Source organism: Apteryx mantelli, chromosome 4 (genome assembly GCF_036417845.1).
Source record: "Apteryx mantelli isolate bAptMan1 chromosome 4, bAptMan1.hap1, whole genome shotgun sequence".
Lineage (NCBI taxonomy): Eukaryota > Metazoa > Chordata > Aves > Apterygiformes > Apterygidae > Apteryx > Apteryx mantelli.
Window position 1 is genome coordinate 50,382,810 of NC_089981.1, and position 25,983 is coordinate 50,408,792.

General features: G+C 40.5%; 1 long non-coding RNA gene across 1 annotated transcript in view; it reads right to left on the reverse strand.

The window, feature by feature from the left end:
* Nucleotides 1-5,601, reverse strand: part of LOC106498173 (uncharacterized) — a 133,490-nt gene extending 127,889 nt beyond the window's left edge. Inside the window, exon 1 of the long non-coding RNA XR_010884162.1 lies at nucleotides 5,491-5,601. This is a non-coding gene — a long non-coding RNA (uncharacterized lncRNA). The remainder of the gene's footprint in view (nucleotides 1-5,490) is intronic.
* Between the last annotated feature and the right edge of the window lie 20,382 nt (nucleotides 5,602-25,983).

Sequence of the window (25,983 nt, forward strand, 5' to 3'; positions counted from 1 at the left end):
AAAGTACCAAGTAAGCATTAAAATTGACAAAATAATACCAAACATATTGAACATAACCAAATCTTCCAAGAAGATTCAAAAAGCAACTTTTCTCTAAGTTGCACTCAACTTCTGATCCATGCTTTATTGCAGCCTGGAATAAGCCTGCTTGCTGGTGGTTAGTTGGGTTTTTTAATCCATTATAACATCAACAATTAGGAGAAACAAGATACACCTGGAAATGATTTTATTAAAATAAAAGCCCATGTTAACATACAAGTTCAACATCAACAAGTTTCTCTCAAAACTGTAGGAAAATGAGGCACTACAAGCTTTAAATAAGTTTTTTTTTGGGGGGGGAGGGGGGGGAACCTTACCTCAAAAGGTAAACAAACAAAAAACCCAACAAATGAAATTAAAACCACCAAAATGTTCCTGAGCAGTGAAGGCAAACCATATGGAATCAAAGAAGAATCTGGTTTTAAAACAAACCTATATGCTAGTGGAATTTAAATTTTATTTCACAAGTTGTCAAAAATTAAACAGTCTTCAAAAACACTTCACTAATTTAAAAAACATCCATCTGAAGAAAACATTCTTCCCATTCTACAGACTTCGAGACCAAAGGCAAAAGAGTGTTCACATCGATAAAAAATTCAAGCTACAAGCTTACTGGTGCTTAGGACTGCTCAGTCCTAAGCATTAACCACTATCCACAGTTACAACTCTTCCATATGGAATTATCTTTTTAAATAACCCACATTCAGAGTTGTTCTATAAGATCCTGCACATTTCAGGAACTTGGTCTCTCTTCAAAATAGACATGCATAATCTGTACATGGAACAAGAAAAGATCTTTATATGAAACACCATGATTGCACTGCAACATCTGAAACAAGACAAGGTACTATGAAGAGACAATTGATTCTGATCCTACTAATCAAACACAGGTTTGCAAGAGATGGTCCACTTACAGCTTTAGACCTTTCTAGCAATATTGAGAAATACTCAATCAGTGACCACACGATTCAGCAGCTATCAAGATTATGAAAAAATGTGAGGTTGCCACATTCACGTGAAGCGTTCTTTAAAGAATGTTACCAGTAAGAAAATAAAAGCTTGTAAATGCTTAATCTCACTTTACACATAACATAAAAGACCTGGTAGAATCCAAATCAGAGTTCAAATAACCCACCTACCAAAAATGTAAGATAAAGAGACCAAGACCTCATATTTAACTTTCCATGTAAAAAGACAGACCACTAACCATTTTATCTGTGCACTCATGTTCAAATACACAGTAAAATAACCAAGCAGTTTGAGTGTCTCTGCAACTCCTAAAGGGTTTCCCAAACCTCAGAGTACAAAACCACTACCAAAAGCAAACACTGAAGCTGTTACAGACCATGGTAGTCTTGCACTGCCAGGTGTTTAAGGATCAAAAAAACAGAATTAGTCAAAAACACTACATTACTGCCACTCAGCCTCATCAACAGCCATATTCTGTAACTTCACAATGGTGCCTTCAGCTAACCATTCCTGGTAGGCTCCGAACCCAGAGAACGTTGACAGTCTCTGTTTAATGAAAAACTATCTCATCTCTTACACAGCCATAAAATGCCACTTTAAAAACATTCAGCTTGATAGCCCTCATTCAAACATTAAACTGTACTCAGTGAAATCTAACGATTAGACTATTTAAAAGTTCCTATTTAGAGAGGTATACTTGAAATCAAGCCACTGAAGTCCTATCTCCCTGGAAACATAAAATACAGAACAATATAACACTCTACCCTCTCTCACAGAAAGATATTTAACATATGATTAGTTTTACATGCCAAGTCAGCTAAGTCAGACCTAACAGATTTTAGAATATACATACATTCACTGACAAAATAAGTGACTGACTACACTTATTATTGCTGTGTTTATGTTGCAACTTATTAACAAAAAGCTAAACCAATAGGTTTCAGAATCTTCCATCTTTTAGAATACCAAGAGAAAGAGATACAGACAATTTCCCATAAACAACTTAAAAATTAATTGCCTATTAATACCAAGGAACTACATAAAAACAATCACACTTCAGCAAAAGAAATGCTAAAACAGTGAAAGTCCAATCTATAAAACAACGAAAAATATTTCATCTTATGGACTGGAAGAAAATCCACTCCTACAAAAGTGAACAAAACAAAAGTCTAAAGACTGACAAAGAAGCAGACAAAGCAAAATACAGAGAGATATTCAAAGATGATGAAATCAAACTTTATCTTTATCAAACTAATCTTTTATCTTTATCACTAATCAAACTTTTTAATATTTAAATTAAGGAGCTGCTGAGCAATAAAAGGAGTCCAGGGGAAACTAAGAAAGCCAAGGAGACAACAGATCAAAACAGTTTGCCAACTAGCCAACATGTAGATTCAATGAGAATAAATTTAAACCTCTGAAAACATCAGCATTAGGGAAACCAACTTGTGTGACTGAAATTCTGATGAGGGGAGAGTGTAACTGCTTCTTCTCCCCAGTAGGGTATCCAGGATTTCTAACCAGTAGTAGTAAGAATTGAATAGCTAGCAGCAGTCCCCTTGCTGAAAGGATTAAACTACTGATAGGAGAAAACTGTTCCTTTTTTCTTGTCTACAATAGGCATGCTACAGGACAAAACAGAAAGCAGAATAGAAAAGAAATTCAAATGGGCCTCAACCCTTTCTCTGATTAGCCTAGCTCATTTTCCCAGCGTATTTCCAAAATTATCTTCCTTTACTGGAAGAATGTGATCTCACTAAAAATTAAACTAACCAATAGGCTTTCAAAGGAGAACAAAACCTATATTAACTGTTTTAAGAACATAAAATATTCCCACCTTGGGAATAAAATGTGTTTATAAGAGTGGAATTAATAATTCTGAAAATGAATGGGAAACTTAAGGAATATGCTTGAGATACATTTACAAAACTGAGGAGACAACGAGAGCTACGCACAAACAAAGAGTTTTTGAGGTAGCAGCAGAATGCTTGTAAGAGGATAAAAAAAAGCACTTTGAAAACCTGAAAAAAGAAGTCACATTTGGATGTGGTTTTAGAACAACAGCTATCCAAAAGTTAATCCCAAACCTTAATCATCCAAACACTCGAAATAAATATCAGAGGGGAAAAATGCTCAAACACTGGCAGCAATCATGCATGAGTGAAGCGCCAATCAAACATTTTATTATAGAAAAAGTTTGTTACATATTTCCATACTGAATTTCTATTCCCTACTGCAGCTCTTCCCTTTACAGTCCTATATTAGAGCCTACCTCCACACCTGCAAGCCTTAGTCAACCATCTTTTCGCAATCTTACAAAAGTCAAAGTTGATGCCCCATTTTGCGTCTCACATTACGATCTAGAAAGTTCTCTGAACCACAGCTGAGAGCTAAGTACACATATCCCAAGTAGTTATGCTAGAGCTAAGCACCTTATTAGCACAGTAACACCTTCTCTGTGCACTGTTGAGCAACTAAGTGCGCATCCTTTAATCAACTGGCCACAAGTCAACAGAAGATTTCTGCCCTTCAGCAGGGTTCCTAGTTACCTATCAATAAACAGGAGACAGAGTATTTACATAAAATATTCAATCATGAAAGTTGTTTTTAAACTTTACCTAAATAGAACACGCAACGTGTTTTCATAAGCGTAAAAAAGAAAAAAAAAATCCTCAAGTTCCCACAGTGTTTCTGGATTAGTAACCGGCATGACGTCTGGCAGCCTAAGGCATAAAAGCCTTGACAGTGAAACACAACTTCTGTTACAGCTGTCACAAAATTTTACCTTAGTACTTTCATCTTTCTCTCCCACTGCTCCACCTGAAAGGAGACGGAGGTTGGCTTAACTACACCTTCCAAATAAATAGCGGCTAGACTTTCCATCAGAGAATATACAGACGCATATTATCCAGTTAGCACTTACATTGACAACAGGCAAGAACCATGGGGGGGCAGGGGGGAGAATTGTTTTCCCATCTATAGAACTGCTTTAAGCCTTTAATTTTAAGGATGATAATGCTTAATTCCCACAATTAAGGAGGGAAAGAAAAGGACCTCAATCAAAATTCCGTCATTAAAAGACTGCTTTCTAAAGAAAACACCAATCTTAGTTCATCCATACAGATCTGGAACCTAATGAAATCGGACACTTTTACTCTGAAAACAAATTTGTATTGTATTATCAACTAAGGCTCCATGCTCACAGATGCACTTAGTTCAGCATGCAGTAAAGGGTTCATTAAAGCAGCATTGCTGAAATATTAAATGCATGCAATATTTTTAAAGGATATTTTATAAGTAATATTCCCAAAGAGGAATACAGAGACATTTGGGGGTCACCAAAAAAAAAAAAAAAAAAAGCCTCCTCCATCTAAAACATACTGATGCTGTAGCCAAGGTTACACAAGGAGATCTTCATTTAAGTTGAGCAATTCCCATTTTGTCTCACTGCTTTACCAGACACGAATGGGTGAATTTCTCATTAAACGAGCTGAATCTACATCACAGTCGTTCCGTGCACATATGACATTTATTTTTAAATATGCCATGAGAAAACTAACGCCAAGACTTCCTGAAATATAAAATGGGGGAAGAGCACAGAAACTCAGCCGAGGAAGGTTATCCCCTTCTCCTCCAGCCTCCCCTGCCCCGCCGCCAACACCTCCTCCTCCCTCTCCCTAAGACCCAGTCCAAGGCATTCCCTATTCTTCACTTTTCCAGACTCCCGGCGAAGAAATGAGCCACCTCCAAGTATTTTGTTCCTCCGCTCCCTCTCTCATGAACTAAACATTCAGAATATCCCCACCGGCACTGCCTTGAAATTGCCTAATTGTTATCATTACTGTGGTCTCCGCACCGGCTCAAAACACAAACTGAACGACTACACCCGCGCTGGCTATAAAAAGAACCAAACAAATAAATAAGTGAGTGAATACGAAGTAAAACTTACAACGCCTAATAAGTTATTTATTGAGTCCTGGAGTCAAACAAGGTGCCGCTCCCGAGGGAGCGCGAGGCAGCGCGTCTGCCGGCTCCGGAGGGACCCGGGCAGGGCGCTGCTCCCCGACGCCTGCCCCGCTGCCCCCGCTGCCCTTCCTGGGCAGAAAACGCGCAAATACGGAAAATCCCCCCCCCATCCCCGCAGCGCGCCCGGCCCCGGCGGGCGCCCGGCTCCGCCGGCAGCGGCTCGGCGGCGCCCGGGACAGCGGCGCTCCCCGCCGGGCTCGGCAGCAGCGAGGCGGAGCGCGGTGCCGCGGCGGGAGGGGGCACCTCCGCCCGCGCCCCCCTCGCCCCGGGGCTGCGCCGCGGACCGGGCGGCCGCCGGACCCCGCGGCCGCGCAGCGCCGGGGCTGCGGGGTCGCTCCCGCCGCCGCGGGCAGCGCCACGGCGGCTTCCCCGCGCCCGGCCCCACGGGAGCGCGGGGGAGGTGGGCGCGGGCCCCCCCGCCGCCCGCCCGGCTCGGCGCTCCCGTTCGCAACTCACCCAACAAAGTTGCGGCGGCCGCCGGCGGCGCGGCGCGCCTAGGCTGCGCTGAGCTGAGCACGGCGCTGCTGCCCGCCCGCGCCCGAGATGAGCTCACCCGCCGCCCGCTCCGCCCGCCGCCGCAGCTCTCGCGAGAGGGGCTGCCCCGCGCCCGCCCGCCCGCTCGCCCAGGGGCGGGGAGCGGCCCCCGCGCGCGTCGCCATAGCAACGGGCAAGCGCCGGGCCTAGCGGCGCGGCTGCAGCCTGCGCCCAGCGCGGGGCTCGCCCGCCGCCGCGGCCCGGCCCGGCCCGGCCCGGCCCCTCCCCTCCCCTCCCCTCTGGCGGGGCCCGGCCCGGCCCGGGCTCGGAGGTGCCCCGGGCGGCAGTGCTGTCAGCAGCGAGCGTCCCCCCGGGGAGCCGCAGCGCCGCAGGCAGGGCTGGGGCGCTGGGGACGGTGGTGCTGGGCTCCTCAAACCCACTGGTGTATTCAGTGCGGTTTGAGGCCACCTCTCTCATGGCTGCAGCAGAAAGCAAGGTGACCGACTCAAGGTCACAGAGGTCCCAGAACAGCAAGGACTGATTTCAGATCTCAGGCTTTTTTTTCCCCCACTTTTTTTGATCATTACATCACATTCCCGCCTTCTGGAGGCATGCAGGGAGCAGGGGTGGACACACAGGCAAAACCTCCCAGCGCTATACACATAGCATTACGTCACGCTCTTTTGCTGCCAGTCAAATGAAATTGTGTTGGATATCTAGAGAGAGGATTCAGATAACAAGTTAATGACAAAGATAGGTGTGTGAAAAAGATCAACATACGTCAGCATCACCTCTTTTTCTGCAGGAAAGCTACTCCCATTTTATATGGCCAAAGTTTTGAACACAATCAGCTGTAGGTGACCCTTTCTGATTCCTCCACAGATTGTCAGTACTGTCCTTGCCTTTACAGACCTTTAACAATCTCAGTAAAACTAATACAGCTGAAGCTTTCCCTGAGCTGCCTCTGAAATCAGGACACTCCCTCAAAACATCTCAGATTTGGGCTGGCCAAGTTCCAGCAGCATGCAACACAGTGATAGCTGGAGCAAGTGAGTCGTGGCGAGCAGCTGCTGGCTTGCTGAGACGTTCGCTTCACCCACGTTGGCTTTCCAGGAATGTTTGGGCAGTAAAGACCTACCAACGAGGCTTACATATGGATCCAAATGACATGCAAGCTTCTGAGGATCTTCCTAATGGATCTTTATCACTGATGTTTAAATACCATCCTGTTAGGTACTCTAAAAATACCTGGATGGATTTCCAGAGCGTAATCACTATCTTATAGGGTGTCCAGCTTGAGGTCATGACTCCAGCAGGTGTTACGGGGATTGCAAAAACTCTCCCTATCTCGTATTACAAAGCAGGAAGAATGTTCTAGATGGATGAAGAAACAGTCCCAGTGCTGTTCTGCAATGGAAAAAAATGAGAATTAACAATATAGAAAAATGAATGGGAACATTTTAGGTATCTAAATACACTTATATCATCCATCTGAAAAGCTCAACATGTTTTACATAAATGAAGAGAAAAAGTTTTTAAATGGCAACTTTAATCCCACTCCAAACAGGTTTACAGTCTTCATGTACATGAATACAACAGTGTCAGATGTGATACATCAGGAAGCATGCTGCATGATTACTGAATTTGTCTTCATTAGAAGAACCAGGTTGAAATAAATTCAGACAGTGAAGCTATGGCTTGCAAGCTCTTTATTGAGGTTCAGCGGCTAGTGCATTCCCAGACCTCACCTATAATCTTTCTTCATGCACGTCTGATGTGTCAGATCATATGATAAGGGAGATATCACAGAGGGAGGGAGAGGCTCTGACACCAAGCACCAGCCCAGTGTACGTGCTATCTGTGCCTAGGGCCCTGGTGGAGGCCCACACACTTGGCTGCAGTACAGCTACCACCTGCTCCTGCTCCAGGGCCCCTGAAATCTTCCACTGAATCACAGGTCAAAGAGGCCAACATCTAGCAGTGCACAAGGTCCTAGCGGGGCTGCCAGCATGCAAGGCACTTCACCCGCTTCTGCCTCTGCTCAGGGTCTGGAGCGCAGTTAGGAGAGTAGAAACACTATTGAGCAATGCATGTTCTCACAGGCCTCAGCATATCCAGGACTCGTTTATTTTCCATATGTGGAAGTATGAACATTTGGGGGCCTTTACAATTAAGTAATAAGTAACTAGGTTTTGGGTTGTGTTGTTTTTTTGAGAAGAGTTTAGAATTTACATCTCGCCTGTATAAGAAAATTGTCAGACGGCTAGTCTAGAACAGCTCGCTGAGTGGACATTTACTGTAGGCTAAGAGGGGTTTTATTCCAAAATAATTACCTTGCCTCAATAATGCACAATTAATGCCAGAATAAAAGCACTTTTCTTCCTTTTAATAGAATGCTTACACATAGGCCTCTCCTGGAACAGCTGTTGTAGGATAAATGACGCACAGTAGTTGTTTCCCTCTGTAGACAAGCCCTAAAAGCCCTAAGAATTTTTGAATGCTAATCTTTCTTCTGCCACTAATTTTCTGTGTAACCTTAGGCAAGTCACTTCATTTCTGTTTTAATATTCTCATTTAAACAGAAAGGGAAAATGATACAGTTATTTACCTCAGAGCAGTGAGGTGAGAGTTAATTAATTAACATTTATGTTGCTCTCTGAAGGTTTGGAGTTATGAAAGGGTAAGTAGTAGGACTGTTTTTGATTAGAGCTGGCCAGAGCTCCTGGGAGCACAAGGAAAATTTGACTAAGAATCTGAACCACCCTGCAAGAGAATGCATTATTTATTCTTTGATGAACAATGGACATGTGAAAATTTGTATATAGCATGCTCTTCCAAGAAGGAAAACATTACAATTTGGATATACAATGCACCAGAGCACTAGACAAGGTAATTCACATATAGATGACTTGCAAGAACCCAAGATCAGGGTTTCAGGATAGGGAAAAGGTCCATCTTCTCATTCATAATTCCAGGAGGTCAGTATAATTGGCGAAGGTTTTAGGGTCTTAGAGTATTGTCTAGCATTATTGGCTTGGGGGTTTTAGAGGGTTCTTTTTAATATGGATCATTTCAGTGATGCAGTTTATAGTTCCTAAACAGTTATGCTGTTGTAGCAAAAGACAGACTACAGCACAGGGGACAGGAATGAGAAGCAACTTCTTAAGCCAGCTCTGGCAGAAAAGCAGTAAGTATCTCGTGAGCTATAACTCCTATGTTCTTTTTTTCCCCGCTAACAGGCCTTCTCTGACATGAAGTAGATAGAAACACTGCCTGACTGCACCAGTTATAACTCTTTGCAACCAATATTGTCAACTTTGAACTCTACTCTTTAAGGGACATCACAGACACTTTAAAGCAACCCTCTCTCTAGCTTAAATAAATTCACTCTGAAAAAAAATCTTCTCCATTTAATTGTCATGGGTTATAAATAACTGGGCTTAAAGTATTTGAAGTAATCAAAACTCAAGATGAAAAATATACATTATCTAGAAGTGAAAAAAGTCAGGATATTTTAATGAATACAAGTAAATGCTTCTGACTTTGGCATATTGTTCTGCGTATACGTATTGAAGGATTTCTCTCAAGAAAGGTTTTGAAAGGAAAGAAAAGATGCAGGGGCATTTAAAACAAAGCAGCAGCATGGAAGAAAGTGTGAGGGTGAGCATGGAGGATGGTGCAAAGGGCCTGTTAAGTAGTAAGCATGAAAATAAATGATCAGTGTCAATTTCAACAGGCAAAAAATGTGACTATCAGCTGTATGTGGGATCACAGAGGCACACATGCACCTTTCAGTTTTCTCTTGCTAAGCCTGTCTGTCCTGCTCTGTAGTCAGTAGGCTCTTTCTCATAATTTGCAAGGATCTGCATCATTCTTTTGCATTTCAATGGACTGCCAAACCACTAGAATAATGAAGAAAGGTTCAGAAACTGTTCTGATGGGAACCACTTAGTACATAGACAGCTATATAATCCTCAGAAAAGAAATTGTGGCTTTTAGTCCTTGATTTAAGGGCTGTTTCTGTATTTTATAAAGAACACTTTCTGCATGATTTTCAGAAACTGACCAAAGAAGATGGCTCAGGTTTGTCTTTTCTGCTCATTTTCTGGCACAAGAAATTCTGTATCCTTTTCTAGGCAGTGGCAGAATGTCAGCAGAAGTGGTGGAGGTGCTTCCACCAAGAACAGCTCACAACAGCATGCTCAAGGCGTGGGCCTGGAAGGTCGGAGCTGTAGTTGGAGACTCGTCTGGTCCAGAAAGAAATGTAACCCAAGTGTCCTGTATCCTGGGCAAGTTTCTGTCCACTATGGCAGAAAAGGGCAGCTCCCCATCTGCTGACATCTCAAAATGAAAGGGTGACCTCTCCATTCTACTTGTAAAAGAAGGTCATACACATTATCTACAGCAAGGAATTCCAGGCTCTGAATACTACGGAACGGAAGCATCTCCTGGTCTTATCTTGGACTTTAATACTTAACTTATTTAAAAAGAGAGGAAAACAAAAACCAGTACCCTTAGTGATGTCTAGTAATGTTAAGCAGAATTCTCAACTTGAATGATACATTCTAAAGAAAGTATCAAATAAAAAAAGCCTTCAGATACATCTCATTTTTGTATGTCTATAATTCAAGATGACTATTTTCTAAACTATTTTGCATGCAATTAGTCCGAAATATGGTTTTCTAGCTCTCAGTATTCTGAACAAAATATAAAATGACACAGTTATTAACCTTTGGGAAATCTCTCCTACACACCACAGAATTAAGTTCTACAGAAAACTGAATAACATTGGGAGAAATTCCAAATGACTTACCACTCATTTGTTTGATGGATAGTTGGGCTAGCTATCACTTTTTTACAGAGCTGCCAATCACCCTGGGTTCTGGGACGTACTCCGAGTACTCCCTTAGAATCACAAATTGCTGTCACTTCTATTGCTTAAATTGTTATGGAAGGAACAATTACCTTGTAGAAAAGAAGATGGTACTGTTTTCAAGGGAGGGTAATGTTGTGGTATCAGTGGCTTTGACTTTTCAGTAAAATAAGTTTTCTTCTAATATGACACTTAAAGAGATGTTATCATTTTGGAAATCTGTTCTGTCCGAGGATTTCTCTACTTACTGATGTTGACACTCAAACTGAAGATCACCATAACAGAGAGGAGGAAAATGTTGTATCAGTTTGTTTATTCTGCATTTGGCAAGTCCCTGAATTCTCACTTTCATTCTTTCCATAGCAAAGGGTGTTAGTCATTATGTTGTTTGTCTGAATATTTCATATATCAAGAGGAAATTTGTGATTCTCGAAATCCAAATACTGACAAAAAGATTCTGGAGTGTGGCTAAAATGTGAAATTATTTTCTACAGTTTTTTGAAAGAGCTAAAATCCCCCTAGAGTTATTGTGTGTATTATATGTGTGTATATTTATACTGACAGAGTGCGTGAATTCAACAAAGCAAGTTATGCTAAGTGGCTATATTTCTATTTTAGTATGACTGCATCAGTTATACAGGTGCAGCAGCAATTTATATTTTCAGTACTGCATTACCTTAGAAAAGTTGTACAAAGGTAAACTAAAAATTTGAAGTTGATGGTGCCCCTTCAACAAATTCAGCTTTCTGAGTCTCAGATTTTGCCATAAGGCACATGACTAAAAACAAACAAAATATGTGACCTGCTCTTACCAAGCAAAATCCAGGTAACTATTGCTGAAATCAACAGGCTTTTCTTATAACTTGCAAGAGGAAACCTGGATCATAACAGTTTAATTTATAATTACATAATTTTTGCTTTCCATAGACTAGACTAGTTCAAGCACCTGCAGTTTTCATCTTCATTATTGTGAATATAATTATTCTGGTTTAATGATTCTGCTTTTCCAATGCTGGAATTATCAATTCTGGCTGGAAATGGTCAAGTATTGTTTCTTTGAAGTGTGGGTACCAGAAATTTCAAGCGATCTGTACAAGGCAGTTCTACTGATCCCATGGGAATTCCTGTAATACATTACCTGGAACAGTAGCTAGAATCGTATCATTATAGTCACCAGTAGAAGTGACTGCATCTCCATGACAAATGAAGATGTGTGTGACTTACCTGAAAAGCGCTTTAAAATAAAGAATACAACATGAAAGATACAAGTAGAGGGAGTGTTTTTCAGAACAATCTTCTATCTTGATGCTTTAGTTTCCTATCAAAGGCAGTTAATATACTACATACCAATGTGTAAATATCATGCCTCTGGAATTATTCATCACAGCTCCTTTTCCTCAGAGCTGAAAGTATCCATGCTCTCATCAAAACCCAGACATTTTCTGAAATCAATGTTATAATTATAGAGTGAACTAGTTACACTGTGAATCCAACCATATAGTCTCCCTACAGCATCATCAGCATGATGTACATGGGAATACCTAGCACAATAAACCATGGCGTTATGGAATGCAGATTCTTAATTTTCTTAGAAATGCCAAATGCATTCAGAACAAAAAAAAGAAATAGAAAAAGGTATTTTACATTTTGAAAGTGACAGTTCTTATAAGCAGATCTCACTAGTTCTTTCTTCTCCTTAAGGCAGCTTACCTGTTAATATAGACAAAATAAAACCTTTTGAGCATGATTACTAATTCTGTTCATACGTTCTTTAATGATGCTGAAAGCAGTTTTAGTCTCTCCAGATCTGGCTGATTCAACATCAGTCCATTGGTGCCCATTGCTGGAAACTGCTATGGACAAGGGTGAATTTGAGCTTGTTATACACAACCAGGTAATTACAAACTTTTAGGACCATTAGCCAGATTAAGTTGTTTCAGGAATAGAATGTGATTACTAGGATTTTGTAAACATTTCTTTTCCATTTCAACTTGATCCTATAAATCTTTCATTGCAGAAAAATATAACTTTGAAAAACCATAACCATATTTCTTCGAAACTGATAGTTTGTCTGGGTTGTATAATCACACTGATAGGAACATTTTTACTGAGCCATATTTCTGAAAGGAGAAGAAAAGAGGACACCAGAACCAAGGTACAGCCCTAGCCATTTTCTGCATTTTTCAGCACTGTTATTAATAATAGATACTTCTGTTACACTTTTCTTCTAAGGATTATAAAGTACTTTTTCCACACAAATGTAAAGGAAGATCATAGCATGTCTATGAGATAAGTTGATATTGTTTTCCTTGTTTTATCAAAAGGGAGTTTGATGCATGAAGAAATTAAATAATCTACCCAAGATTATTATGCGCATCTGTTGCAGAAACAGCTATAAAACCCCAGAGTTCTGATTTCTAGCATTAGCAATAGCATAAGTTCTCTACAGAACTACTTCTTCACTCAGATACTCTGAAAAAACAGATTTTTCTCACCCCCAGTAGCCCTTCCATAGGGTTTCCCATAAAAGGGGTGACTTTGCCTTCAGCTACCACCCTTGCATCATTAGGTTCCAGTTGGCCTTTCTGCCTCAACAAGATTTGAAAATCTTGTTACAGGATTTAGAAGTTCTGGCAACCCTTACCTGGAACAGACTGATGATAAATTAGGATCTCATAAGATCACTTTTTCACAGTCCAAAACTTGGTATCCACTTTCCTCTTCACTTTCTCCAACTTGCTCCACATTAGGCCTAAGCTGCTTTGAGGTCATCTTCCAGGTGTTTTGCCAAGGAGACCTTCACCGAAAAAGGAGCATATTAGAACTTCAAATGTAATTAGAATTCAACTTAGAACTGCAATAAGAATTCAGCTTAACAAATAGGAAATATATTTAGAAAATGAGGTAATGTTCAAAGAAAAAGTGCAGGGTATGCACACATTTCTTTTTTTCTTTGCAGTTCATATTTCATAGGAATTAAATGAAAGAGGGAGAGTTGCAGTTTTATCCTGTGCCATAGAACTTCACCTCAGGACTCTTCAACATGTTGTAAGGTTACAAATATGCGTATCATTCTAGCAAGTTTTTTTTATTAACTAGTCATGATGTGAGAACATTTATATTAACATATACTTACAGCCAGGGAAATGGCAGAAACTAAGAAGTTATTTAAAGTAATTTGATGAATATATGATGTATTACTTTTCAATAATGCAAGTGCACCAGTATAGATTTATTTTTGCTGGTAAAGAAGAAAACAGAAAGGTTTGACCTAGCACAGAGCTCCTCCTAGTCAGCCTGAAAACAATATTCTCTGAGGAGATCCTCTTGCTACTTGATAAACCTTTTCTTCTCAAGGGTAAGAAATTTGATCTTGCCTATCCATCCTTGTTCTACTTTCACAGAAGTCTCACAAATAGGATCAATAAAATAGATTTTTTTATTGTAAATTGTGGTTTCTGGTTTGTTGGTACAACTGTTCATTGAATGATGAATCGTTTTAAAAATAGCTTATATAGTCATAAAACATTTATTTACAGGAGGAAGCCCAAGCATATTTTCCTAAACCTTAGATGGATGTGATACAGAGCTTGTTGTCTATGAATACCAGGCTTGGGCTTTGAGAGCCTGAGATATTGACAAGATTTTAAGATTATTAAATCCCAGTGACATTAGAAGTTCAGAAAAAATACACCAGGGTTTGTAAAACTGGGTTTCTGGCAATTATTTGGGGAAGAGAGCTGAGAAAAAATATATATATCCCTGGAGACCCTGTTTTAAGAAAAAATCCTCTGCAATTGCCAGGGGATTATTAAGCTAGATCTTAGAATCTCAGCCAAACACCTACTTCCAAAATGTGCAATGCATTTCAGTGAAAACAGAGAGGAAAAATACTTCAATCTTTTTCCATTTTCAAAAATTGAAAACAATTGATTTTAAGAGTCAAAATTTTTCTTAACTAAATGAAAGGTTATCTTTAATTTTCATCCAAAGAAAAGGCAGAAGCTCTACATAATGCCCAACAAAACTTATCTAAGAAATTAATGGGGAGAAATTATATGTATGCATACCTTTCCTTCCATTAAAACTTGGAGCAAGAGTGCATGATATTCTTAGCAGTTCAGGTCTAGAGCAACTGACACACTTGTATTTCAGGCCATTGTCATAACTGTAGAATTCCTGGTCCCAGTTTTTGGTCAATAAATCCTTATGTTTCTTTTTCAGTTTTCTGAAACCCCTTCTGGGATTTATATCTAAGCCTGTTTATCTTAATGAGATGTCCCAGTGACATTACTGCACACCCCTTCTCCAGACATTTTCCCCTGCTTTGAATGGCCTGAGACAGCAAATATTTTCAGCTCAGGTCCTATAGGTATTCTAAATTTTAATAAAATATTGTCCTTCTTTTCCAAATTTTAAGCTTTTTGGTTAAAAAAAAATATTTCAAATGCCATTTAGCAGAATAATATTTTTGACTCAGTTGCTGTATCCCTCAAGTCATCTAATGGCACAGATAAATTTGCTGATCTATTTATGAGGCATATGGATGGTGTGACTTCCTGTCATGACATTCTCCTTGAAAATTTTAAGTTTTTTGCATTTTTTTCCACAATTTTTTTTATGGTATATTTCTCTACTTGGAATCCACATAGAGGTTCCACTCTGGCCCTGTTGGGCAAATATTTCTGTTAAATTTGCAGTAATTAAATTGTTTTTGTATGATATTGTACGGTGGAGTTAATTTCTTCTCCTTTCAGTAAAGAAATCTAGTTGAATCACAGTAACTATGAGTCATATTAATCTGAGACATCTGTTGATAACCCCTGAAGTCACTGTATTTCAACAGTGCAACAATTCACAGCCTTTGCACGAAACAAACAGGGAACATTAATGGATTAGTAACATTTACGTTCTGGCCTCCTGTGATCTCTAGACTCAATAGAAATGTAAGCATAGTGTGAAAATGAGGTAAGCGTTAGATGTCTAGACATCCTATACATGGCTGTTCTCTGTGGTAGTTGCCGGGGGTTAGTCATTAGAAAATCAGCAGGTTAAAGTTTCGTGTAAGTGGTGTAGTTGGCAATGCCCTCCAAACTGAACAGGGCAGGTGTAAACACCCTAATGCTCATTTCCTAGCTTGTATTTCTTCCCTCAGTACTAACATGGCCTTTACTGAGACTGGACTTTCAAAATGACAAGAAATCAGTGTCATGTACTCCCTTCTCTAGTTTTTTTTTCCCCCCTCTTTATTTCCTGTCTTTATAACCTCTTCATTATAATTTATTGAAACATAGCCTAAAAGCAGGTTCTTAAACTGATGATTGTTCTACTGGGAGTAGCAGTTAGTGTTTGAAAATTCATTAATAATTTTAAGCCTTGATGTAACAAACAAACACAACAATTACACAAAGAAAAAGGAACAAATAACATTCTGCATAGTTTTGCAGACAATCAAATAGTTTATGATTGTACATGATGATAGTAACTGAAAACGCACGTGCAGTAATTTCACAGGTTTGTTTCCTGTTGCAAATCCTCCAGTAATTTTTTCCCTCTATCACTTCTAAGAAACAGAGGGACAAAAGTTACTTGGTGAAATCCCTTACCATCATAAAATTTATCTGACAGAGTTTGCTGTGATTTATGCTGGTTTAACAGAAATCAGACTCCTGCTCTAACAGCAGAGAACCACATTTAGTTAGAGGTAAGGCATGGTTGCAAGAGGAAGATTCTTTTCCCTCTGCTTTTAGATAGGTCCCTGCTGCCCTTTTAAAAACATAAACATGCAATTAATGCAAGTACATACAGTGAAATATTCTTGATGTTATCTTCCAGGAAGGCCTTTAGAGTTGTAGTGCTGTGTTCTGTGTGGATATTAAACTTCCGATAACTCTTCTGACTATCTTCAGTATTTGCACTAACATCTTTGGCTCAGATTTTTCTCTCCTCCATTGTATAATGGTCTGTATTGGGCTATACCCTTCATTTTGGAGGTGGCAATATTGATCTAGGCCCTTTTTGTGTCAATATGTACATACTGTCACAGCTTAATGAACATGAAAGCTCAATCCCGTGGGAGTCACGACTCACCTAAGCCCTGACAGGAATGGGATCAGGTTTGGAGAGTGCTTTGCGGTTTTTGGCACACCTTTACCATTTACAGTAATTTCTTATTGGCAGTAGCAGGATTTCTAGGTAAAATGGTAAAGCTATATGGCACAAGTAACCTTGCTGTTGAAGCTACCAAGAAACCAATCTTGACTCTATCAGGATATTTTTTTTATACTATTTGTAACCCTAAAGCATTTTTTGCCAGTCACTCCAACATTAAAACTCAGGACAGGGCAAGAACAAGCAATTCTCTATTCGCTCTTTATTGAGACTATTATCTTTTATGGCTGGAGGTTTAAAAAACATATTTGAAAAAAATCAAATATTGTCATTAACTTTGCTTTTATGGATTGGCCTCTTGGTCTGCTGATGGCATTCTGTGCAGCTACAGCTAAATTCAATTTCAGTTATTTATTTGATTTTAAGAATGCTACCTGAAGAATGGCTACTCTGTAGCTACCTCCACTGGCTGATCAAATACGAGCTCTCATGAGTCTGAAAGGATATCCTTTCCCAAGAGGATACTGTAGATACCTGCTTAACTTTAATAATGAGTAGACTCACAGAATTTAATATTAGTCCTACTCACAACTCAGGTGCTCAGAGTTCAAGTCACTGTGTGAAGTTGAAAGGTGAAGTCTTTCTTAAGATTGCTGGCAGAGGCATGTAAAGTAGCAATAATTCATATAATCTGCTTTTTTTGGACAGACAGAAAAACAAACCAAAAAAGCTTCCGAACAAGGTAAACCAAGTAATACTTACTCTAGGTCATCTTTTGAGGTCTAACAGCACTAAGAGCAGGAGTCAGCCTGTTTTCCAAGGGAAACTGCTACAGCTGTTGCCATCACAGCAGACTTTTTGCTAGCTGGCCTGGTTGATTGTGTAATCTCCTCTACAGATACTCTTAATGCTGCTTTAGCAATCAGTTAACTGCAGGCACTTACCATGAAGGGCCACATTAAATCACTTGTCTTCCCTGATGAGCCTGGCCTCCCACTACTCTGAAATTCAGTCTCCCCAACATCCTGCTTTCCTGCATGGCAGCCCAAAGAGCTGCTTAGGTGACATTAGATGAGCCAATGTTTGCTCATTTTGTTTAATGTTGTTAGTGTTATCATACTCCTAAAAACACAGCCATAGCCAAAAGGATTTCATGCTTGGATTTGCAGGTCCTGATTCTCATTTACACAAAGGTACCTTTGTGGCTCTGACAGCCTGAAAGGTGGGAATAAGTGACATTACCAGAGTGCTGTAAAAGGACAGTTCATTGTTTACAGGAAGCATGCCCAAAATGTGCATTTGATGCCTAGACTTAAAACAAGATGCTAAAGTAGGAAAGAGAGCAGTGGGATGTGAAAATTTTAGAAGACCTCAATTAGACAAATAAAGCCTTAGAAGAGAGACAGACAGCTAGGCCAGGAGGTGACTGGTTTTCACAGTAAAAGATGTCAACAAGCAAATAAGGAAGAAGTAAATCTGAATAAACAGCTTTTGAAACTGTATATTGCAACCTAGTGATAGTAAAATTTATGTAATGATTATTCATTTGGCATCTTTGTCGTGTATGATGCCATCAACAAAGGAAATGTTCTTTAATATGTAGTTGGATTAACAGAAATCCCATTCATCTCAAAGAAAACCTCTTGTGGGCCTCACATTCCTGAAAAGTGATGCTATCAGCCACAGGGGATTATTGTAAATGATTGGAACAGGCATCTGTGTAACGTATTAGTGGAGGCTTTAAATATATCTCAGCAGGTTCTGTAGAGGAGATAGACAGCATTTCATTTCCTCTGCTGTTTGAGCCTTCAAGACTAGTATGAGTGATAATCCCTCATTTCATGTTGATGGGTGTCATCATTAATATTTTCTATGGCATCATGCACTTCAGCAACCAATCAAAGTACACAAGGAGCTCTTTGCAATGCACTACACATTACAAACTTTAACCACAGGAATGAAGCTTTTTGACTGCCAGCTAGCTGGGAGCCCTGTTACAGAGCACACTGCCACGCAGCCCAGTGTCTAAGCCCATCCCTCCCAGGTGTTCTACAGAGCTGGAACCCTATTTACCACCAACCCCACGCCTGGCCTTGCTCCAGACTATTTTACAGTATGCTGTCCTTTGTCATATTACAGGACCTGAAACAGAAATAGGAAACTGGAGCTCTTTGTCCAGAAGCGATCTTACTTTCATTTCACCATACAAGGAGGAGGCAGAGATTAATGTTGCCAATATCTGTTTATTCCAAGATACATCTGAAATGCTTTCCCACATCAATACAATTGAGTGAATTACTGTTGTGAAATCAGCTTGTGCCAATTTGTTCTCCATACTTGTTTAATTCCTTTGAAATCTCTGTGGCTCAGAGTTACCTATCTTATCACTGAGCCTTTCTTTTACAGCAGACAGTCCCATTGATTTTGTTAGGACGTCTCCTGGAATCAAACCTCCCCAGTTTAAATCAGGATGGCAGTCACTGGCTCTAAACATCTGCTGGCTGCTGGAATGGCTCGGATTACAAGCAAGCAACGCCAATGAATGTAAAATTATTTATCAGACAAAAAAATGAAAATATTTGGAGAGAGTTATGCTAGGGTTGGTGGCAGGACGGGAAGGCATTTTGGGGAGATCACAAAGACAACATTGTCAGAAATTGATTTGGCTTATTCAAAGCACTAAGAAATGTGATTGTGAGAAATTGTAAGATTTCAATTCCCCTATTCAGCTTAGAGTTACTTTAGATTCTAATTACCACAGCTTAGAAGAAAAGAAAGCAACTAACAGAGAAAAAATGACCTTTTATGGAATCTGGGCACTTAAATCCATTAAGGTTTGAGAGCATTATTATATGAGTTTATTATATAAAATAATATTAGTAGTGCTTTATATTAAATAATTAGGGCAAAATTCTCTTAACTGTGTCAACATAAGTCACCACTGACCTGCTTCTGACCTGACAGGCCACTTGTGATCTTGAAAAAAATTGTGCTTTCAACTTGGAGAGAAGAAATATTACATTCTTATTACAAATTTGCAATACGTCCTTGGATACTGTCCAGAAGGTTTAGAAATGAGTGATTTAACCAGCCCTGTCACTTCAGTGACATACTGGAGATGTGGAATCCCTCTTAAAGGTCTGCCACCACTTGCTTATCCAGAGCAGTTCAAGTATAACCCAGCAGTGCTGCACGCTGGGGTTATCCATTTTGTGCTATAGCTGCTTCCTTGTGTCCCGGCTGGCTGCATATGTGTCTCACAGGGGTGGGAACAGCAGCAGTGATCACTCTGCTGTTTGCTTCGTGTACAATGTAAGAAAAACTTAGGGAAAGCAACACAGAAAACCAGTTGCTTCTGCTTGCATCTAGAGAAGTGCTTTTCCCACAGAACCACCAAGGCAGCACAAGAAAAGGAGCAAGGGAAGACAAAGAAAACCTGGTTCCCCACTGCAGACCTGGCCCAATCTGGCTGATCTACATTAAACTCATCAACTTTGATTCCCAAAGGGCTATGCATTAATTGGGTTTAGTGCAAAATGCAGTAAGAATGCAGTCAGAAACACAGCATGCACAAGCCACTTGCCTGTGAGGGCAGGAAAACAGGGAGAGTCACAAGAATCAACTCAGTTTTCCATTCACAGTGTTGCATTGCAACCTTGAAAATGCTATCAGTGGTCTTGCAGATGGCTTCTCCTGTATATGCGTTAAAACCAGTTCCCCCAGAAGGACTGGAATGAGAACCAATACTAACCTACAGTATTTATCTTGTAGCCAATTTATTAGCACAGCACTTGGCTGTCACACTGGAGTGGTTTTCAACCCTAATGCATAGCCAGAATAAATGCTCCTTCTTAACTACAAAGCTATTCTGCCTAGCAGACTGCTATTGAGACCCAGGGCTGTGTTTGTCACACAGCAAAAGACTGAGCCCTCACCCAACACCACAGAGCTTTAGAAGGGTGCTGAAGTGCAGTTGACTCCCTCACATACAAACTAACTTGTCGCAATGACTTGCAAACACATGCTAACCTCTGGCAGGCAGGCAATTTTACCACCATTTGAGATGAGAACTATTCCCCCATCATAAGCTACATGCTTGGATTACTGTGTCTGTTGCAGCATCTGCCAAATTTTGGTATCTTCCTCTGTAAAGAGAGGCAGGCTGTTCTTGTGACTTCACATCTAAAACACCCAAACACTTCACACTCCAAACATATATCCAGATCAACATAATGAAAATGGCCTTTCTCTTTGTACTGGGCATTTGAAATTCAGATCTAAATTCTATGGCTTAAATTCATCCCTAGTTATATCGTATAACATAATGGACTAACATGTAATGTGCTATCTTTCCTTTGATATCAAGGGAAGGGAAGGGAAGGGAAGAGAGGGGAAGGGAAGGGGTCCTCACTGAATCAGGCATGAGCTTTCCATGGGAAAAAAAAGTAAGCAGCACTCTGCTGGTGCTGTGGAGAGAAATGCATCAGTTACCACTGCAATGATCTAATCATGCAAAATTAAAAAAAAGAATCATCAGCATATACACCACAGCAATACTAAAATAAAACCCAAAACTTACAAATGCAAGAAATTTGGTTAAATAAAGAATAATTCACCCTTCCCTTTACATATGATATTGGAGATTTCTTTTTGACAAGAGAGAGGTTTGTCTCCTTCTGGTAATAAGTTTTGATGAATTGTAAGAAGAGAAAAGGAAAACTCACTGTTTCCATTGCTTCAGCAAAGCCCTGCATTAACTGCGAAATCAGCCTGTTACTTGGAGCTCCTTCTCCTATCATCTGTTTGCAGAAGTTCATTACTTAATTCCCATTCATATCGCCTCTGTGGAGAATAACAGGCTGATGACATTTCAGTTAATCATAATCTTCCCCTTCTGTGGCAACCTGCCAGCAGCCTTTTTGAAAATAAACTTGCAGAATGAAATTTTTAAAATGAAGGATTTTTCTCACCCTCATGGAGGGGGTAAAAAAAACTGACAAGATGAATATGTGAGAGTATTTCACAAATGAAAGAATTTATTGTGGTTTTATTACCATTTCACTCTCAACATGTGCTACTCCATTGCCTGACAAATTTGTATTGACATAACTTTACATTTTTGCCTTTATCTCCTTTAGAATATAAAACTCCTAGATAACATGCTTACTAGCAAGGATACTATAAGTTTCCATGGACTGAATTTAATTATCAGGCAGGTATAGAAGTGTTAATAAAATCATACCCTTGTGGGTGTGTGTGCATGAGGATAATCCTCTGTAGGGTAAGAAAGCAAGAAACCTTTTAAAAGATTCAAGCCATTACTGTTCGCCATCTTATAAGTGACACAGTCTAATGAATACAGCCATTTTAACTCAGTTAATTTACCAGCAGAGGAACGGGAAATGCAAGAGTGAATTGGAAGGAATGAGGGAAGTCATCACATGTGAGGAGGCTTGGAGGGTCTGCTGGCAGCAAAGGGCTCACAAAAACCATCACTAGCAGTTGAACTTAGGTTATGAAAGGTGTAAGACTTAGGTGAAGGCCACTGAAACCCAAGGAAATACTATGAGCCAGAGGCAAAAACCACAAGCAGGCATCACTGACAAAGAAAATAGTCAAAGGTGGTATCATCCAAAATAACAGCTTTTGTGAAAGTTCTATCAATGCTGCACAAGTGTCAGCACCATTTGTTCACATCAACAAAAGACAGGATGCTGAGCTATCTAGAAATAGCCTATCTTGTAAATGGCTGCAATGTCACCAAGAATAAGAAATTCAAGTTTCTATCAGCAACTGTGTACTGCCAGCTTAAGGTCAGGAAGAACATCCATGGGAAGAAAAAGTGAAAAGCTCTTTTATTAACACAGTTATTTTAACAATGATGCCTGAGTAAAAAGTCCTTGGCTGCTTCCTGAAGACGAAGCTGCAATAGCTCTGCACAGAGGTACAAGACACCATCAAAGACAGTCTCATTTTAAGGAAAGGCATGCCCAAGGAGATGCTAACATACTCAAAGGTAATTCAAGTCCATTAGGTGTCTCTTACAGATCTAGTTAACACCCAGCCTCAAAGTTCCTGTAAATATAACTGAGACTGGTTACCAAAACAGAAGTAGATGGGGAGACAAATCAGTTAACTGGGAGGGGGCATCACTGTACAAAGGCAGGAGAGACCATGTCAATCCAGAAGAAAGAAGTGGTTCCAGCAGCCACCGTGGAAGCTGTCACTGCATTTCTGCGGAAGTGCCAGCCTAAGTACAACCTCCTGCCTCTGCAGCGCTAGCAAACTACCTAAGGCTAGTCCTGAATATGCTTTCATGTCTGTAAAAGAGTCAGTTTGGTGGCAGCAGTGTCCTCGCCCAGAGAAGAAGCAGACCTTTGTCAGCAAAGCAGTGAATCAGCAGTTTATTTATAACAAGAAAGAACTATTAAAGAGGGCAGTATTGGACTAGTTACACTGAGGAAAAGGGAAAGAAGGGCAATTGTTGAATGACTGGTAGAAAGATACCTGTGCCAGCTTATCTGTTTTATGATGGTGCAGTGTCATGTCACACTGAGGCTGTCCCAAAACTGAGACGCTAAATGCTTTGCAGGAACTCCAGAGCCTCTAGGGTGAGGCTCTCAGGACTGCAGATGCACTTACAGCAAAAATAGGAAATCCAACAGAGTGGTGAAAGTTCACTCCATCCTTTCTCTGAGGAACAATTTTCGTTTCAAGACCCAACCATCTCAGTCTCCTGGTGCTGCAGCATACACCTGGTATCCAACAGGCTTGACTTCAGAAAATACGGTCTTCTCCTACATTAAAGTGAAGGATTATCTGACTATTGCTAAATAGTTACTAGCTGTAACCATCTGCTAACCCATGAGTGTCTTTTACAGCACAGATTTCATACACCTCACTGTAGGGGATCAACTGCATACATAAGTAGATAAGTACTTCCTCCTGGGTACACTGTGCAGTATGTTTTCTGTATGACAAAGCTTTTTAATAGGTCTTTTGGAGAGATACAGCTGACCTAACCAAAAGGTGGGTTGTGGTGAGAGAGGGAACATACATGAAAACAAGACTATGAAGGTCCACAAAGGACTCCCTGTAAACTGTATTAAGTGTCTCCAGTGTTTAGTTCATATAGGAGGCTACTGTCAGGTGGGGGGAATACTGATGCAGCCTGAATAGCAGGGTAATTGTACATAGTATCAGCTCCAGTGAGGTCATTGTATCATCAAAAGCATAAAAAGACCAACATTAATTCCCTTAAATTACAAGAGCAATCACTTATTTGTGGATATCTGGTTTGCTACTTTTTCCTCTAGAAGAAATAATAGAAAAGTTAAAGACAGTTGCTTTACAAGCAGTTAGGCAGTATTAGCATTGCAATTTACTTCTTTCAGGGAACTCGCATTCCTGCTCTTTCCGCAGTGGGTAGGAAACTCACACCCACCACACACCCCCAAGGTCTATCTGACTTCTCCTTCACACAATGTACAGTATAATCACTGTATACTTCTACTACAGAAGGTGGCCAGCCACATGACTGGTAACCATAGCAGCTGCAATAACCAAAAAAATTCCAGTGCTGAGAGCATACAAAAGTCTATTGCTTTAGCGGTACCATCACTTTATTTTCCATGAACAGTATCAATGGAAATGCCTCAAAATGTTCCACTGTTTGATAAGAAAAGAGATGCTGTTCATTGCCACATGGCAAACAGCATGTCTCACAGAAAAGAATGGTTTTTGTCAGTCTCTTGACTTTTGTAGCATCTAGAGATATTTTTCTGGAGCTGTAATCTCAGGCATTCAGGCTAGGGTTTCTATTTCTTGTATGCGAAAGATTGGTCCTGGTGATTCCCCATGCTGGAATTGCTGGTCTTTTTCTTGTCATGTGCTGAGTGTTGCCTGCCAGAGACTGAGAACTAGTGACAGGCAGTAACATTTGGTTCTTTCACAGTAACAATGCCAAAACACAGTATCATGATACCACTATATCTCAACACTATTAATCCTCTCAGAATCAGTGAACGTTCCACAAGTGGTGCATGTGGGTAGGGAATTTCTCCCTTTCCTCTCCCTCTTTCTCACTACCCAGCTGATCTGATTTCACTGGGAGCTTGGAGGAGCTTCATCCCTTGGAGAAGGCTGCAGCAGGATGGGGCTCTCCTGCTACACCATTCTGGGCTATGGGATCTACCTCCCCAACACAGCTTTCCCTAGGGACCTACAGACCCTTATTGGCCCTATACAGGCAGCAGCTCTGTCCTGCCCACTTCTCTCCCCATTACTGGAGTAAAGAGACTGTGGGCATAGTAGCACATCAGTGCTATAGAGGAGAGTGAAGAAAGAAGGGCAGTAAAGGCAGGAGCAAAATAGCGCCAAGTGGTGTCACTCCAGGCAGTGCAAGGCAGCACCTGGAAGACCTAAGGCTAGAGTTGTTGATATTGTGACAGAACATCCTCACACTTTTGATATCAAATCTACCATCACATGCCTTTAGAGGCCTGTTAGTATTATGGTGCTGATATACCACCCACTATTGAAAGCCTTTAGGTCCCAACAGCATGTCACACTTGGACAGAATCCAAAGCCAGTGATAGTCCAAGACCTGTGAATTATAAGGCAAATTCCTTTATGCTTATTTATATAAGAAAGCTCACATTTCATCCCAAAGCCCAAAAGCAAAATATACCTCAACATACAACAAATTACAGATGACTCATGAACTCTGAGTTCAAGACTCTTGGACTCCAGCACAAAAAGCTACCACCAGAACAGTTGTTTGGCTAGAGGTTCTCTTTCTTTTATGTTTCTTAGTAACACAGTTTCCTTAGGAATGTAAGGAGCCTCAGAAAATTCCATGCTATTATTTTCAACAACATTTTTTGTTTAAACAGAAGAAATAGCAAGCAAGGACTTATTATCATCTAAAACAAAACTTGGGTGCTGTTAATATGCTCTCTGCAGAAACCTAGAGTGCTCAAGTGACATCTTTACAGGACAGATGTTTTACTTTCTTGTAGAACAGTAGAGGCACATAAGGACAGCTGCCATTTGGCCAGCACAGAGAATGGCTGATTCAGGCACCTCCGGAAACAAATGCATGAGTTACTACTGTTTTAGTCCAGGTGCCATAGCTGTTAGTTGCAACAAAAAGTTATCTTTGCAGACTGACATAGAAAAAGCTTCCCAGTTGCAACCTCTCCTTTGGTTTGCAGCTTCCTCTACTGATGTGAGCCATAATTTGCCCCGGGAGACCAAGAAGAAATAGTACTGTTTTCAGGGGAATGTAGGAACTGTAACTGCCTCCTTCCTTCACAAAGACAAAGAAAAGGCAGGCTCTTCACATGGCTCCTGCCCTGTTAAGCAGGGCTAGAAATGAACCAGGACCATCAGGCTGGAAGGGACTACCAGAAGATCCCAGTGCTCTGGTTTCACAGAACACCTCATTATTTAATCCTCTTCCTGGAATGATCAGGAATTGTTACATACAC